The sequence below is a fragment of the Rhododendron vialii genome, chromosome 13a (assembly GCF_030253575.1).
Source record: "Rhododendron vialii isolate Sample 1 chromosome 13a, ASM3025357v1".
NCBI classification, from domain to species: domain Eukaryota; kingdom Viridiplantae; phylum Streptophyta; class Magnoliopsida; order Ericales; family Ericaceae; genus Rhododendron; species Rhododendron vialii.
Genome location: NC_080569.1, coordinates 30,371,150 through 30,377,149, shown reverse-complemented (window position 1 = coordinate 30,377,149; position 6,000 = coordinate 30,371,150). Strand labels below are relative to the sequence as shown.

Below are 6,000 nucleotides of genomic sequence, written 5' to 3'. Positions count from 1 at the left end.
CGAAGGAGAAAGGTAGATTTGGTAGAGGACTGTAGTGGGCTGAATCACACAGCCCAATTGAGCCTAGCAGATAAACCGCCTATCACGTCTAAAGCCCAAACGTCGAGATCCACAAAGCTCGCATCTTGAAAGCACGAGGTTTCCCAATGAAGACTTCGCGCCTTCAACGTGAGAAGTCCCACGAATCATGCATTTGCAAAATTGTGCGCTTATTCCGGTTTATCTCCATGATCGAAAATGTTCATCTTGCAAATATTGTCCAAAAAAATAAAACTGATAGACATTGTTTGAATCGAATACCGTTTGATATATTATCGAATGCGATAGAAGTAAATTTGTTTTTGCCAAAATAAAGGTGGCCACATTGTATCAAACCCATTTAAGCTTCGGCGTGAAGGAGAGAAAGACGCAGGCTTTGTCGAAACGGCGACGCTGGGGTTACATATAAGGCTCGCATCTTGAAAATGCGAGGTTAGTTAAAACGCCGTCGCTTCCTACTGATTTGGACTTCGCATCTTCAACCTGCGAAGTCTATGAAAACGTGTATTTGGCAAATTGTGAGCTCATTCTGGATTATCTCCATCATCGAAATCGCTCATCTGGTAAATGTTGTCAATAAGAAGAACATTGTTAAATATCGTTTGAATCGAATTCCGTTTGATATATTATCGAATGGGATAGATGTAAATTTGCTTTTGCGAAAATGAATGTTGCCACACGGTATCAAACCCATTTGAACTGCGACGCGAATTCTTCAAATTGTGATCTCATTCCGATTTATCTGCACGATCGAAAGAGTTCATGTTGTAGAGGTAGTCAAGAAGGTAAATATTGTCGAAGATCATATTGATCGAGTGCTGATTGATGCACGATCGGAGATGATTTGAGCAAAATTATTTTTATGAAAATAGATATGGCCACACTGTATCAAACCCATTTTATTAGAGAATGAAAGAATAAATTCACGACGACGAAGGAACGTCCCCGACGACGAGGTCAGTCTTAATCTTCCATCCTTCAACCCTAACAGATAATTTCGATTTTGTATAGATTACATTGTCGATTTCTTGCTCCATTGCATGTTTAAATTGAGAGACAATTGTCAACTACTTTAATTTCGATTTTGTATAGATTACATTGTCGATTTCTTGCTCCATTGCATGTTTAAATTGAGAGACAATTGTCAACTACTTTACTTTGTGTATTCGGCTCTGGTTTATGCGAGCACTGATTTTTGCTAGGATCCAAATGATTGCTTTCAGTTTGAACTTCACCCATTTGAAGATACATTTTTTTGGGAGAGCAAAGCCTCCAGTTTTTGAAGCTCGTTAAAGTTTCAAACCGAGCTCGAATAAGCTACTACTCGGCTCATATATCACCCATAATCCTTGGAGATCGGCTCGTCTCATAGCTAAGCTTGAAAACATTTTCGAAGCTTTTTGAGCTTTCAAACCCAACTTGATCAACCTCTTGCTTGTCTCATTTGGTTCGTTAATCACCCCTAATCCTGGGTTTGTCCAAAAAATTTCCTGAAAGTAGTTGTATGTGATCGCCCACTCAAACTTGAGCGATTTTGCATTTTGCCATCAATTAGTGAAAAGCATGCATTCATGAGATGTGTTATCGTGTTCTGTTGATAAAGAACCTTACATAATATAGTAAGGCCCCGTTTCGCAATGCAAAAAAAATCCTTATTTTTTAAGAAGGCAATTTCAAGCTCAAAAATTATGGACTTATTGAAATCTAAAAATATGCAATATGGATCTTAAAGATCTCATCAATATCTTTTATACGATGAAAAAATATTTTTCATTTACATTATTTTTGAGTTTGAAAATGTGAAATAAACTGCTTATTTTTTAAGAAGGTTTTTGGAATGGAGCCTTAAGTTTAATAACTTCATTGAACCAATTTGCTTATACACCTCACAGGCAACTTTTTGAAAATAGTTTGGTTATCCCGTGGGTGTTTCTTTAGCGCTTGGATGTTTATCAATTGCTTATGGGATGGTTGAAGAACTTGGACCTTTTCACATTGAGAAAGACGAGAAGACTCTTTATTTGAACCCTTATGCTTGGAACCAAGGTATGTAGGCTCCAATGATTTCTAGTTCTTATATATAACAAAACACGGCTACATAAGTAGTGAATATGATATCTGCTCTCTTATGTAGTATTATAAGTTCAAGATCTGTAGGTTGAGCAATAGGTTGGAAAATGAACTGTGTGCTAAATTCGTGCACAAAAAGTTGAACTGGTTATTGTTGTATTCGGCTCTGGTTTATGCTTGTCGTTTGGAGCTAATGGTTTTTGTACTGCAAAGCATGTTCTATAGTTGGTGGACCGTGGATTGATGTTAGATTCCCATGTTGAGATATTTGTTTTTATCCTTTTTTCCCATCTTTGTTGATACTGGTTGCTATGACATTTGTTTTTATCCTTTTTCCCAAAACCATGGAAAGAAAAGGGGGTTCACATGAGTCTCCTTGAAGAACTAAGAGACTTAAGCTCGCCTAGACGCCTGCTACTTGAAGGGCAGTTGATGGCATTCCTCTCTTCGGCTGGCACTCGAGGAACCACAACGACTCTGTTTGCTTGCATTCTCTATCACACGAAGTGAGCATTGCACCCATGAGAAATAAGCCAAAGCACATGCACACTTCTTGCCTCAGTACCTTTGACCGGAACCCTCGCATGATCCAATTTTCAAGTTCAATTATTTTAAAATTTGAAAAGCAGGGTTGTTCTATTGCTTAATCTATATAGTAGAAGCAATCTCAGAAAGGAGAATTTCCAAATCACTGCTTCTCTTCAAATCAAACATTAACTTGACGGATTTCAGTGCCATCCAAATACTAATTCACATGGTGAAGTGGCCTAGTAACATGTTCACAATTGCTGTCTTTTTCAACTTTTATATGAGTAGCCCGCCTAGATAGTGATTTTGTCTTTTATTGGTTTAAGCATTGTACTAGGTTTGAAGGCTCACTATTTCATATAGGGATAGGATTTGCGGAGTTGTCTTTTAGGATTCATTCGACCATCACGCGGGGTATGGTTGCAGCAAAGCATTGGTAACATGTTATGCTTGGGAAAAGGATAGTGTCCTTTCTTCAAAGGACAACCAACCAGGAAAGGGGGCGTGGTTCAACATATGATTATGAAACATAGGACAGTAAAAGGAAAGGTGTTTGATATGCGCCCTTCCCACTTTAGGGATGTAGAACTCATCTTCGGGCAAGAAGCTTTCCCTTGCTTTTTACTGTAACTGCAGAATTATGAAGACAAAAGGTTCACAGTGCTTCTGGCATTCCAGATTGTTTGATGAAATGCTCATGAAGCAAAGAACCTTGTTTTTCCTCTTTATCTTCTTCTGATGAAGAAAGAACTTGAACATTCCCAGGTACTGTTCACAATCCAAGAACGATCCGCTTTTTACCCCAGAAATATTACTAAATCAGGCCTAAGCCAATCCAAACACGTTGCCCAATGCTGTTGCCTTTTCATCCTCTAGAAAACCACTTCATTCGATATCACCCAGGTTTCTGTAAATCTTGCATCATGAATTTCATATTTTTTTCTCGGTACTGTCTGGATGAAGATTACATGGAGATATGTAAGTGCTGGTCCTTGGTTTTTGCAGGAATCTTAGAGCCAAAGCAACTCTGCTTTCTTATGGCATTTTAGAGACCCCAGATCTGTACAATGAAGTAATTTGATGCGATTCTGAAGCATTTGAATGCAGTAAACCAGGTTTAGTATTCAAACTATTTGAATCTTTTCTGATATGTCTGACAATTTTTATTTTTGTGGAAGTAAATGTAATGGGAATTCACGGTTTTCACTCTAGGTACTTGTTGTATTCCTGGTTGATGAGGTTCGAGAAACTTTTTACTTTAATTCGATGATTCTGCGTTGTGTTGTTTCTTCTTTCTGAATGCTACTTCCAATTCTTTGTTTTTTCAACTTGGACCATAATGCAGAAAATGAAAAAGTATTCAAAGAACAAGAGTGATTTTAGACTTGCTCTAAGTTGAAGTAGTACTGGTTGAGTTAATTATTGGTGCAGTTGCTTGACAAAGAATGGTATGTTGTCAGGACACATGGCCAATATGTATAGCTTGTTCCGAGGGCGTTCTGTACAAGTTCAAGGCCGTTTTCCATTACAAATTGGTGTAGACTTCGTCACAAAGTGTGTGGCTCTTGTACCAATGTGTCATAGAGAAGGGCATTAAAGCACCATGTTGTAGAGAAGAGCACTCAATCAGAATTCAGAGCTGAAGATCCCAAAACAAGCTCAACACACCTCAACTAACACAACAGAGAATTCATAGAAGAGAAGGACGATCAGTGAGTTAGTCATAGTGGAATCTCAGTCAAAGCAAAAGTGAATATCAACATTAATAGTGTTCATTGATTTTATCAAGGTCAAAATTCAAAACTTCTATCTCTATCTTCTGTATTGTATCTCTATTTTCTTTTCTCTATTGGTTTTTAAAATCAGCCCCATAGGTAACGTAATGATTTTTTTAGCCTTCCGACAATATACCGGTGAGATAAAGAATCGCATGCGTATCGGCCAGTTCCCCTTCCGAATTGGTCGGTTTCCGGGTTCACGGACGATACTTGACCGTCGCAGGTGATTAAGGCAATTAAAAAAATTGGTAAAAATAATTTGCAAAAAATTCACGACCTCTACAACCGATTCATGTTACGTATCGTTCGATACTCCCGACACCATTACCTGACGACCATTATGGTTACGTATCTCGAAACCATTTTCTAAAAACCTTGCCTATAGCTTTTCTTGTATATATATCTTCTTGTTTTTTTTTTTTTTTTCACGTCAAAAAGCCTAACCTTTCAACGTGCTCCTAACGACTTATGAACGGAGATAGAGCAAGGCGCCGCAGTCCAAAACGCCACCCAAGGGACGCCCATTTCCGCCGCCATATCGGCGGCAAACCAAAAGAACGCATCAGTCAACAAGCACGTGATCTTCGCGCCTGTGTCAGCCACAGCCTCTTCTAGACCATTTTCAATGTTTTCCGGCATTGCCCTCAGGAAAAGCTCCATTGCCGGAAAACACGTGACCTTCGAGGACGCCGTCGTCCACGTTGTAAGGCTTGATGTTCTGGTAGTCATTGGGTTTGATTTTGGAAAATACTTTTCGGTTGGATTTGGAGGTGTTGAGGAATGAGAATTTGAGGTTGGGTGCGGTGGCGGATAGGCTGCGGACGAGGGTGAGGAGAGGGGTGGCATGGGTGTTGAACGGGAATGCTAGAACGGCAATTTTTGTGAATTATTAATTTGTCTCGACAAATTTAAAAAGTAAAAAAAAATTACTTTTACTCAAATATTTTGAAAAATAACTATTTTTAGCAAAATAAGTGAAATTTATTTCCCAAAATACTTGGGTAAAAGAAAAAAAAATTTACTTTTCCGATTCTTCTTATCGAGACGAATCAATAATCTACAAAAATAGATTGCAAAATTAACAAATACAAAAAAAAATTCAAATAAGGATAAAACTAACTTATGTTTTTTTTTAAGTTTTAGAAGAACTCAAAGGTGAAGAATCCGTGCCTTAATCTTAGATAGTATGGCCACGTGGCAGTCAATATATGCATGATCATTTTTAGAAGCAGTTACAACATGTGCGTCGTAGAAGCTTATTTGGAGCCTAAGCTAAGTCACTCTATATAAAGTACATATCCAAACTCTATATAAAGTACATATCTAAACTCTAGAGGGGTATGCCATTATTATCTACTAGAGCTTTGTACTTTCCTCTCTCTGATCAAAGACTGACTTAGGCATTGAAGTGCCTACTAGCTCACTCTGGCCGGCTAGGCTCATTCTGTCTTGCAGATCTTGCTTACGGATAGCAGTCAAGTTATTTGAACATAGGGCTGTAAACGAACAGAATCGAGCCGAACCCTGTTAAGTTCGGCTCGGGTTCGTTAAGGTATGAGTTTGGCTCGGGTACGGCTAGAGTTAG

At 38.5% G+C, this 6,000-nt stretch overlaps 1 long non-coding RNA gene across 7 annotated transcripts; it reads left to right on the top strand.

Moving 5' to 3' along the window:
- Positions 1-568: 568 nt before the first annotated feature.
- Positions 569-4,444, top strand: LOC131312512 (uncharacterized). 7 transcript variants are annotated; one of them, XR_009195889.1, is made up of 3 exons: positions 569-995; positions 1,978-3,540; positions 3,643-3,972. It is a non-coding gene; the product is annotated as an uncharacterized LOC131312512 (long non-coding RNA). The 7 variants fall into 7 exon arrangements; XR_009195887.1 differs by having other exon boundaries at positions 1,950-3,540; XR_009195890.1 differs by lacking the exon at positions 569-995 and adding an exon at positions 4,098-4,444 and having other exon boundaries at positions 1,892-3,540; positions 3,660-3,752.
- Positions 4,445-6,000: the final 1,556 nt, after the last annotated feature.